The 12,525-nt window shown below is 38.5% G+C and overlaps 1 pseudogene across 1 annotated transcript in view; it reads left to right on the forward strand.

The window, feature by feature from the left end:
- Positions 1-12,525, forward strand: part of LOC149024766 (uncharacterized) — a 43,461-nt pseudogene that overhangs the window by 27,645 nt on the left and 3,291 nt on the right. Inside the window, exons 7-9 of the transcript XR_016171668.1 lie at positions 1,322-1,419; positions 1,591-1,667; positions 12,127-12,201. The product of XR_016171668.1 is annotated as an uncharacterized LOC149024766 (transcript). The remainder of the gene's footprint in view (positions 1-1,321; positions 1,420-1,590; positions 1,668-12,126; positions 12,202-12,525) is intronic.

Genomic DNA, 12,525 nt, shown 5'->3' on the forward strand with positions numbered 1-12,525 from the left:
TCACTTTTCTCCCCCCTTCTTCCTCTCCTCCTCTTCCCTTACATACTCCCTAAATTCTAACCAACTCCTACTCCTAACAAACTCTTACGCAATCAGCTACTCATCTGTTGCCACCTGGATTGTTCCTTCTGCTCCTCTGTTTACAGAAGGTTAGTGGTTGCTGTCCAATTGGATGCTGCCATCTGTCTTCTCCTCATTTGAATCCCCTGTAGCAGCTGTAGGTGATATTGCGTACTCCCTCTTATTCCTTCGCTTGTACGCCTTGGTTATTAGGGGCTTATCACATATCCATATTAGATACTACCAATATGACACATCAATACATCTCTCTATTGGATTGCACTAAAATACGTTGGCCAATAGGCCCAATATGATACAATACTTGATGGGATGATACGTCTCTTAAAATCATTTGACTGATATAATACTCGATACCGATGCTTTAAACTTGCCTGTGGGCGACTCTTTTCTGCTAAAATCTGATTCAAGAGCCTGCTGGACTAGGGCATTTCAGTTGAACTTCAGGTTTTACAGTTGTTCCTACTACTAATCTAGTTTTTGCATCCTTATTTCCTTTATACTCGTTTAATTCAGTTGATTACAGATTGCCTTTCATACTTCTTGGGGCGAGTGAGTTCACTCAAACTTTCAGGTCAATTGCGACAGTAGTGAGACAATCTCTGTTGAAACAATTCTATTTTCCACCATTCTCCATGAGGTTGAGGCAAACATCCTCCAAGATTCCTTCTTTCTTATATTTTATTTGTCCTACTTTTCCTTATTACCCCTTATTATCTCCTTTTTCACTTCTTACCCATGTCTAATATTTCATTGCAAGCCTTCACTCCTACTCAAGTTCACCTCCACTTTTATTATTATTCATCTTCTGTCCTTTCTTATTTGTATCCTAGTTAAGCCTTTGAAATTCTGTTTTATTGCAAGATTGCCACTTTCCTTGGCGAACCTAAAAATATTTACAGAATTATCAGCTTCTTCCTATTTCCCCCATTTTGCAACCGGGTGGGCTTATAAGCAAAGCTCAAATGGGGTTTGTGACCAAGGTGCCATATCACTTGCCCCCTGGTGTGTCTCAGTTCTTTGCCAATTCATCGCATCAATTGTTACTTTTTCTACTTTCCCCTGGTTAGATACTAATTTCCAAGACACCATTGTTCTTTAGTATTAGAATCATGCTTGACAAATTTTTCTACTTGCCAGACATTAAAACTTAGTCCACTTTTTTATGTGAAGTTTTAACTTTTAATTCTATTGTCTAATTGGTGTTTTTTCCTTTATTTTTCCCATCTAATTCGTGACAAAGGGCAGTGGACCCAGGAGGAGTACCAGACATTGTTTGATCTGGTGAACATGGATTTGCGCATGAAGGCCTTTGAGGAAAAGAAATCGAAACATGGAATGGTAAATGATTCTTGTTGCTTCATTTTATTCCCTCCTCCCCCAAAATAATAATGAAGATCCTATTATGTTCATTTTTTTCCTGCATTTATTGTCATCATCATTGAAGCTAGATTGAAGTGGTAGGAGTAATTTTTTATTTATTAAATGTTTCTTTTTTGAGACCTTGAGCAGTTACGAGATAATATTAGTTGGGGAGCAATTAGTGATAGGTTGTCCACTCGAACCAATGCATGTTGCTGCCGAAAATGGTATGTATTCTTTTTCATTACTCCTAGGTATTGGATTTTCAATATATATATTGTTCTTCATATCAAGTTTCATATTGACGTTTATAACTGTTGTGGGAATTTTGAACTGCACATTTTAAAATGCAGTATGTCCAAAATTTTGGGAATCCTGTCTATGAACACATAATTCTATTTAGAGGACTCTGATGAAAGAAACATCAAGGAATCTGATCCAAGTGTTAATTGCATTGTAACTACATCTGTTATCATAATCATAGTGATTTTTGGTTGTTGACATTCTGGGAAACCCTCCCAACGGACCTGTTAAAACCTGGTATTATCCAAGAGATCCATCAATTGTGGAGATGAGTGCAAGTTACTTACAAAAATTCTCCCATTAATCTTCTTGGACTTTTTTTTGGGAGGGGGGACTTCGTGATATCTCAAGGTGATGCCATCTCCCTGATGGCTGATTATCTTTGTTGGGCGATGACATATGAGTGTTTTTTCGGAATCATCTTTTGGTTCAGTGTTACTTTTAAAGTTTGGGGATAATGTGAACACTACTTGGACTCCCGCTGAAACCCTGAGTGGGGCCCACATCAGGGCTCTAAGAAGTCCCCCTAGGCTGGCTGAACTCCCCTAGAAGTGGTATTTTTGGCATTTTGTTTTGAGTTAGTTGTCAATAGTTGAGTGTCCTAAGGAGTTCTTTTTCAAGTGAACTTAGATAGAATTTTAGGTTATTTCTTGTATATTCAACATGTGACCATTAGATGTTTTGATTTTATCTCAAGGGTTGAGATTATGCAGTGGGATTCTAATTTATAAACGAATCCCACTTAGTGTGAGTCTTTTAGTAGGGTATAAATGAGAGCCTATTTTTTCTTTTTGACTTAAGTGGTAGCAAATCTGGTTAGCCTGGCCTCACTAAGTCACCCTGACACTGCCCCTCATCATCTAGAACATAGGTGTGGTTGTAGTTTTATAGATGAAGGTGTTGACTTGTGGAGCTTGCTCCATGATCTTCTTAACAATCTTGACGTGACCCATGTCCTTTAGCATTAGGTCAATACATTGAGTAGTACATGGAGTCCAAAAGAGCTTATATCTGTCCAAATAAGAATGTCCAAATTAGTAATGATTTACTGAACCATCAAGTCATCCACATTAAGTCATAAAGTATATATTTAATATGTATTTAAAAATTAAAATTAGTACTAAAACTATAGAAGTAGAAGCATGTTTTGATACTTGGGGGTTCTCCATCATTTTCAACCCAACTTTCTTGTAGTTGGAGCCATTATTAGTCGCTATTTGGATCACATTCTCCACTCCAACCTCCACCATTTGTTTCAACAATTTGTAGATGTATTTTGCATCCTTCTTCTCACTGGATGCATCTACTGTCTTAAAGAACACTGTCCTCCCATCACAATTTAACATAAAATTGATGATGGATTGTCTAGTGTGACCAATCCAACCATTAGCCATCATAGTCATTGTCTAATGGGACCAATCCAACCATCAGCCATCATAGTCACTTGCATAATGAGCCCATATGGGCTTCAATTCATCAATATACTCATTCAAGTCTTGTTTATGCCTATCCAAATACACATTATATATCTCCTTTGGGGTGGGCCCTTGTACACCACTTCTAGTCCTAGCTACCCCCTCAATCATATCCTTGTGGTAGGGCCCTTGGGCTCTATATGCTGGAATATTATGGTGCATAGCCCATTTAGAGAAAGTCATCCCCACTTTCTTCTTCACATTCCCCCACAAGTACTTCAATTTCCTTTGCTTTTGTTCTGACCTCCTAAATAGGTCGGTCCCAAGATGTGGATCTGTAGCATATGCTGATGAAGCTTGGCCTCATGTTGGGGCCTGTGGGATGGGAATTTCCTCCCTCTTACTTTGACTTCTCCTTATAGGCATTTAGGAGCTACCTGTGCCTCCCATACCTGCTGGCTCTCTAGAGGACCCACAACCTATAGCCCTCTACTGCCTCCTCATCTCATCAATACTCACCTACTCCCTATTCATCATTATTGCCCTCCTCATCTTTGCGGACTCTGAGTCAAGCTCACATTTATACTCTCCTAGCTCCTCTGGATCAAAGTCTTGTTTTTATATATATCTAAGAGGTCATCTAGACAAGCATCCTCGAACTCCTCCCTCTATGTTTTCTTCTCTTTCCTCTTTTGTTTTCCACTAGCCAAGTATTGTGCCATTGCCTTCTCCACCTCTGAGGGAACCTTAGTGCATCTTGTAACACTTTTATCTCCCTTAGCTATATGAACCTTCAGTCTAGTGGCCCACCTCCTCTTATTTGTTTCCTGCAGTAATTACACCCACTCTTCTTTAGTTGTCAATGACATCTTGTGTTGCCAAGTCATGTCTAACATCTTTGAAAGAGAGTGATTGATACAAGAAATACATACTAAGTATAGTGCTTGATACAAGAAGAAATACACAATTAACTATCTTAAAAAGCTTCACAATATCTTCCAAAAATTACATACATGCTTCGAATAATAATCTCCTATTTTTAAATATAAAACAAAAACTAATTAGTATTTTTAATATTAACAATTATTAAATACACACTAAGTTTAAACCCACAATGCTCCAAAATATGCATACATGCTTTCACTAATATTCTCCTATTTTTAAATATAAAACAAAAAATAATTATCATTTTTTTAATATTTAAATATTTTTTAAAAAATATTTTAATATCTTTCAAATAATCAAAATAGATAATTAACAATCAAAATTTTGATTCAGTTTTTTTTTAGGTAAAATTTGATTCAAGTTGAATCACAACAATATGGTGTCTCACATACATTAATTTGAACTTTTTAATCTCATACATCTACTATACATATACATTTTTAGAAACATACATAATTTACAAAATAAATTTGAATAACATAAAAATAAATAAAATATTAGGAAGAACCAAAGATTAATTTTGACACCACAAATTCATAGATCAACACTCTGGAGTAAACATACTTAAATTTGGAAGCAATTTAAGTAGATTTAAGGCCCTAAGAAAGCAAATATAAAAAAATGAAGTTGGTTACTCACCTTGCAAGATTTGATAAAACCCACCAATGAAGGACCAAATCTAGTGTTTGAACGAAACGGAGTTCCACAAATTGGGTGAAACGAGGGATGAAAGCAAGAAAAACCCAAAAAAATTCCAAACATGTTGAAATATGTAGTGGAAAAATTGCCGGAAGTGGTGAAATGAATGAATTTCGTTTTAAGCTTATAATTTTGTGAATGTATAGTTTCGGGCGATACCTATCGGTACTGAAATTTGAGTTAGTTTCAATCGAATTTTTGGTACATTTTGATCGAAACATCTCACTTTAGGGAAATATTGTGGGTTTCATTTCGTTTTCAAAATTTTCAGATATTTCAGTCAAAATTTCGCCAATTTTGAGCTGAATTTTTTTCCAATAAGTACAATAATTTGAAATTGACTTATATCAGGAGATCCAACCTAATCTGCATTTGTATATGCTTCTACTTTTAAATTATCTGTAGGGGACAAGAGTATTCCTTTCCCAGGAGTTCCCTTCAAATATTACCATATTCTGGTAACAGCCTTCATATGAGCTGAATGTGGATCATGCATAAACTACTCACTAGCCCCACTGCCTAAGCAATATCAGGCCTAGTATGGGACAAGTAGATAAACTTCCCTACCAGCCTTTGGTATCTTCCTTTGTCCATTGGTTCCTCCATTTTTTCCTTAAGTTTAGCTCCAGCCTTAATAAGAGTATCAACTGCTTTACACCCCAACATTCCCACTTCAGCTAATAGGTTTAGAGCATACTTCCTCTAAGATAGGTATATACCTTTCTTTGATTGGGCCACCTTAATTCCTAGGAAGTACTGTAGCTTCTTTAGATCTTTAATTTCAAACTCTTTGCCAAGGAAGCCCTTCAACCTTTGTATTTCTTCACCATCATTTCATGTGATAACAATGTCGCCTATATAAACAATGGCAAGAGTGATCTTGGTACTTGGCTTCTTGACAGTGTCTGATCAACATTATTTTGTTTGTACCCAATAGAGGTCATTGCCTTCTGGAGATGTTCAAACCAACACCTAAGAGATTGTTTCAACCCATAAATTTACCTCTTCAACTGACATACTTTCCCTACCGTGCTGTCATCAGAGAAGCTGTGTGGGACCTCCATATAGACTTCTTCCTCCAACTCCCTATGTAAGAAGGCATTTTTTACCTCTAGTTGGTGCAAGTTCCAGTCTTTGTTCACAACTATAGACAATAGAATTTTGACAATGTTCAATTTTGCAACAGGGGCAAAAGTCTCCTGATAATCAATTCCATAGGTCTGGTAAACCCCTTTGCAACCAGCCTTGCCCTCAACCTATTGACCGAGCCATTCATATTTTGTTTGACCACAAACAACCACTTACAACCCATGAGTTCTTTTCCTGGAGGAAGTGTAACCAACTTCCAAGTATCATTCTTCTTTATTGCCTACATTTCCTATACCATAGCTATCTTCCATCTTTTATCGGCATGGGTTTTCTGTCAGCTCTGAGGAACAAAACTAGATGATAAAGAGGATACAAAAGCACGGTAGGATTTAGACAAGGAATCATAAGAAACATACTTAGCTATGGAGTGCTGAGTCCAAGATCTAACTCTTTTTCTTATAGCAATAGGGAGATCAAAAGTAGATAATTCAAGGCGAACAGTCAAATTTGAAGCTGGAGTAGGAGATTGTGTAGCATGCGAACTTTCTTACCTGCTTGGGCCGATTGAGATACTTCCTTAGATAAGTCTGCACCTTTTTATTTTGATCAATTTTGTTTTGAAAGATCTCAATAGTATGTCTCACAGAAGTGGTCTCCCCCTGACTAGGATCTCCACAAGGTTTAGAGGAGGAAGGAGGAGAATTGGAGTTTTGGGGTATGTTGGTCGAATTCTCCCCCATGTTAAGAATTTCTTTTTGAAGTTCTAAGTTTTGTGCGTGTGAGTCTCTGTGTGTGGTAGTGGTAGGAAAGTCTAAGGTTGGAAAGAACACCACTCCTCTTGGATTCTTCCCCTAGAGAGGTGTATAGTAAGGACAAAATTTATTAAAAATGACATATATAGACACAATGGTTCTCCTGGAAGGACTCCTGGAAGGAGTATGATAACATTTGTACCCCTTCTGAGTAGCAGAATACCATAGAAATTTGCAGTGCAGGTCGTAAGGAGCTAGCTTACTCTGGTGGGCTGTGATTTTGGCATAACACACATCCAAAAAACCTTTAGGGGAATAAGAAATGAAGAGTTTCCTTAAAGTCTCTCATTAGGATACTTAAAACCAAGTATCTTACTGGGCATCCAATTCATAAGGTAAGAGGCATTGAGTATAATATCACTCTAGTATTGGACAGGGACATTCATGGCAAGCACAATAGAATAGATTTGGATTCTGGGTAGTTGTATCATCATAACCAAGGAACAAATATCGACCGAAATGGAAATTTCGACCTTGCAAAAGGCCGAAATTTCCATGCAAGGTCAAAATTTCCATGTTTGGTTGAAATTTCGATTGAAACTCTACATTTTTTCTCAGACTCTTGGAACCTAAATTTCGGGCCTCATATGCACTCAAATTGATTTGGATTTTTGCATATTACCTATTTCAAGCATAATAAACACTATAGAGCTACTAGTTTACTAAAAAACTCACTGAAAATGTAACATCCAACTTTCCAAGTATGTAGTACATAAGAGAAGAAGTGAGAATGTTACTAATTACAAGTCTATTCTATTCAATGTCTCCCTCTTCCATCTGCACCCCATACAAATGACAATACAAGTCCTATGATGTTCACCCCATATAGTTTTGGACGTAGTCAACAACTGCATCTCTGTACGTGGCCTCATCCACATGCATAGGATTTTCTGACGGTGGGAAGTTGTGAATCTCCAAACAAGGAATTGGTGGTGGTGGGCCTTGAGGCTGTGGAATAGAGTGGAAGATCTGCTCAACAAATGAAAGAGCACCCTGGTTGTCAGGAGAAGGATTAGGTCCATACTGATAAGGTCCCAGTGGCCAACTCCGATAGGTGACAGTGGGAGGGACACCATAAGCTCCATAGGCTGCTCCATAACCATAAGGCTCCACTAGTGGCTGACTACCACTATTCAAGCAAGAATTGAATAGAATAGTAGCTTGATTCATTTTTGATATGCAACCCTGTTGTATTTTACTCTTTATCTTAACAATAGGAATGCATCCAAGTGGATATATCGACATCAAGACAAATTTCCGAGCTCCCAGCTGATACAACTTCTGCACGAACAAGAATTAATTAAGACTAGGAGGTTGATTTGGCCCGCTAATCTGCCTCTAAATCTCTTAAATCATAAACTAGGAATGGGGTTTTAAGGTGAGAATTATTACCTTGATTATACTAGAGAGTGTTACAGTCAAAGTTTCAGTGAAAGCTTCAAGACTGGCAGGTCCAGTGGAGTTTCTTACAAAGTAATTCAGTAGATAATCATTCCCACTTGCACCAACACAAAAAACGGGGGGGGCCGGGGAGTTTCTCACAAAGTAATTCAGTGATAATGCATTCCCCGAGTTTTGAACTTGCCGCAAAGAGACCACATCACAAAATGGTTAAAAGGAATGGATTTTTGTGATGTGATGTAAAATGGTATGTGTACACCAACAAATCACAAAGTGGTTCATGATCAGAGTTTATCGGTACAGCAAGAAGAACAACTTTCATTACATAGCATGGTTTTAAGCGGCAAGCGACCAAAGCGATTGGTGCTAATTGTGGCAATTAGCGACTAGCCTCGATATTTTTGATTAATTGCTTCTTATTCAAATACGTTTTAATAAACTAAGTCTAACAAACATCAACAACACATCATAAAAAAAATTAAAAAAAAACATTCAAGAGATCACAGTTCCATGAAAAATTATGGTTAAAAGGAATACAACCCACCCCCAAAGGATTTTTGTAGCATGTGATGTATCAATAATGCAATGTGAAAACCAACAAATGAAAGAAAAGTAGTATGTTCTATATCAATCATTGAATATGGCTCATGCTTCACAGCAATTGGGCCTCTTCCAAAATGCACATATTTAATAGATACAGCTTGTGGATAAATTATGATTAAAAAAGAAAAATAATATGCACAAATTACAAAAAGTAAAAAAGGGGGGGTGGGGGGGGGGGGAAAAAGGGGAAAGAAAGGGGGCACACAAAGGGAGGAAAAAAGAAAAAGGGGAAAAAACAACCCGCGGGGGGGGGGGCGCGACGTAAGCGGGGGGCGAGCGCCGGGGGGGGCGGCGGGGGGGGGCGGGGGGGGGGGGGGGGGGGCCGGCCCAAACCAAGAAGAAAAGAATGACATCTCTCAACCAATCTCCAAAATGGTGTTACAAGTACACTTATCCAATACCCTAAAGTAAAAATCTCAAATCTCACAATTCAACTTTATAAGAGAACGTAGACTATATATATAGATTTTAACCGGTAAACGGGTCATCGTACCCTTTGCTACCATCTCAGATCTTTCAAATTAAGTCATTTGAGTTGCCCACAATAATATTTCAGTGTAGGTCCATCTTCGGAAGTCTGTACAAAAATTGGGTAGGAGGGACACCATATGGTCCATAACCATAAGTCGACTCGGTAGAACCAATACTCTCCACAGCAGTATCATATGAGGACTCTGCAGGCCTATACCATTTGGATCCTCTGGAGGTGGAGGAGTTTCTAAAATCATCAATGCTCATCGGTCTCATAGATCCCACCAAGCTCTCGGCATCGGCTGGACGGTAGGACCCATATGATGGTGTGTCCTCTGTGCTACAGCCGTGCTGTCTCCCCTTCCCCTTCCTCGAATATGTAGAGGAAACATTTTGGCCTCGAGATGCAGTTCGAGTATGGTCTGAATCCTGTGTTGCGTGGGTGAAATGACTCTCGCCTGTGAATCTCGGTGGTCGTCCTCCCCACCTTTGGCTCTCACGTACTGATGATGGTCGTGGTGGTGGTGGCGATATGTCCCTAGGATTAGTTGAATTCTGATCACGAGGTCCAACAGCCTCCTCATCCCCTCCATCATCACCGCCATTGTCATCATCACCACCATCATTGTCATCGCCGGAGGCCTGAGTCACCTCATCCTCAGTGTCTAACCAGACAATCAAATCCTCACTCTGGGTGGATGCACTAGGATGTGGCACGAAGGGATGGGCAGGCTTTGCATGTGCATTCCCCTTCTAGGCCATGAAGTCCTCCACATTGGCCCCTATCTCCTCTGCAATCTGTCTACTGGGACGACCTCCCTCCTCATCCAGCAATGGCTCTCCACTGTCCTTGATCCAGTCAACTACTGGGTTATCATCGTCATCCATCTCAAATATGTCGGCCAACTCGATATTGGTACTCTCTCTGTCCATCCCCTATCTAATATGATCATCTCTCAGTCTCATATTATAGTGTATGTAGACAAAGTCCTCTAGACGGTTCACACCCAATCGGTTGTGCCTCTTCGAGTGAATGAGGCTGAAGGTGCTCCAGTTTCGCTGACAACTAGTGGCAGAACATGTTTGGGAGAGCACTTTGCTTGCAATCACACTCAAGTGGTGTGAGTCACGTCCAAATTGCAACCATCATTCAGCTGCAACAAACATAGACTCCAAGTCATTTTAATACTTAAATAACTAAATTAAAGATATAATATAATAATTAGATATATAATGAAATAAATGAATGAACTTATCTGCAGGGGCGGATTCCCATCCCGATACGGCCACAAGACGACCGAATCTCCCAGTGGCATCCCTAAATGCCTTTATCTAATATATAAAGAGAAAAAACAATTAGTGTGCCAAGCCTTTTATTTATAATGGAGGGAAAAATACACTATTTACATAATTACCCATACTCGGCAACAAGAAATATCTAACTACATAAATAAACCAAACAAAACCATTAAAGAGCCGAACCAACCAACAGTTTCCTAGATAAATATTGTTTTTGTAGGTCTGAATATTTCCTGCACTTCATCTTCTTCGTTAAAAATTTCTGCAATTCATCTTCTACTTCTAAACCTAAGCCTAGGTCCCTAATACAACTTAAACCCTCACCCACACCCTAAATCCTTTTGAGCCAAGTCTGAAATTAGAACAGTAGCAACAGTCTATTCTCCCACCTATCCGAAATCCCAAAACCCTAGTTTTTAACTATAGAGAGAAATCAGAAACAGCAACTAAGAATAAAAAGAAAGAGTTGGAATAAATGAGAATCAACCCAGATACTGGACAATCCAACCTAGCAGTCCACTTTGGTTGGAGGAATTCATCTTTATTACCTCCAAAGTGAACTTCATAACTTAGTCCATAAATTCATGTCTCTATGGTTGGGTGGACTTATAAATAGAAACTTAAACTCCACACTCAACTACTATGATCATATAATATGTGTTTTTATGCCCCTTCCCCCTGAAACAAAATGATCTAGTACTTCAAAGAAATAGAAATAAAAATGAAACTTAATGTCTTACTTCTACCAGAAGATATAGCTGCTGCTCTTTAGAAGAAAATAAATGACAAGTAATTCATTGATCATCTGGAACAAATAAATAAATAAATCATTGAATAACTAAAATTTATCCAGTACATATATTCATGGTTACTACCATTAATATAGATTATGGGCCCACTACAGTGAAATCAGTGGTCTAAAACCAACATATTATGACCCATCTCAATTCTCACTTGTCAGCAATCATTGTGACAAAATGAGTCCTGTTTCTTCATTTTTGCGTGCATCAGTTGTTTATCAACAGCACTTTGTATACACATTTGCGTATGAAATTACTGAATAATTTAATATTCTACTTGTAGAAGCAATGTCAAAGCTGCTGTATTGCTTCTTCTCCTCCCCCCCCCCCCCCAACTCTTCTTCTGGGGAGACTGTTTCTCATTCACCTTTTGGGAGTTAAAAAAAATTTCACCCAAAAAAAAGAGAAGCATTTTTTCTTCTACTAGAGTGATGACTCATGGAAATACTGATGCTGCAAATGCTGTTGTCATTTTCTTATTGCCATCTACTCAAGTTGGATTACGTGTTATACTTACTGGGTTGGGATCTCTGCCAGAGTGCATGGTCCATGCACCAGCCTGTGGCCAATGAGAGCATGTACTGGGAATGAGGCCACAGACACTCCCCCTGCCATGTGCCCTCTCTTTTCTCTCATGGCTTGTGTTGATAGATGCACTATGTGGGCTGGCTAGGATCCTTTTCCCACAATTATTACTTACTGTTAGATGCAAATATATTGCCATCTCTAGTATCTATTAGTATTACTTCAAATAAATCTAATAACTGGAGGATTTTCCTTAAATATCTGTTTTTTATATTTGCAATTACTAAATCAAGTTTCTCTAAATGCTTGATACTTCCTTTCCAGGTACAACCAGTTAACATCACCTATGGTAGCAGCAGGTCTATGGGAAGATGTTGATGATTACCATCTGCTAATTACGTAAGACTGTCTACTAACACTTAACTCCTTTTCTTTTCTTCTTCTTCTTTTTTTCAACTCTCTTGCAAACTCAAAAGTTAATATTTTCCATTTCGTATTCTTCGTTTGTTTTCTTTTTGGTAAAGATTCTGCATTTCTTTTCAAGGAAGAATATCCTAGAAAAATGAGAAACAGCAAAAACTGTCCTCTACACAATGTTGTAAAGTGTGGAAAATGACACACTTGTGGTTTGTCACTGGATCCCTTGGAGTCAGTAGTCTCAGCTAACATGAATTGCATTGTTTGACCTGGACTATCCTGCCCAGTGTGTTGATTGACTCTCTG

This window comes from Hakea prostrata, chromosome 2, assembly GCF_041222555.1.
Source record: "Hakea prostrata isolate BN-2017 chromosome 2, UWA_Hpros_2, whole genome shotgun sequence".
Classification (NCBI taxonomy): Eukaryota; Viridiplantae; Streptophyta; class Magnoliopsida; order Proteales; family Proteaceae; genus Hakea; species Hakea prostrata.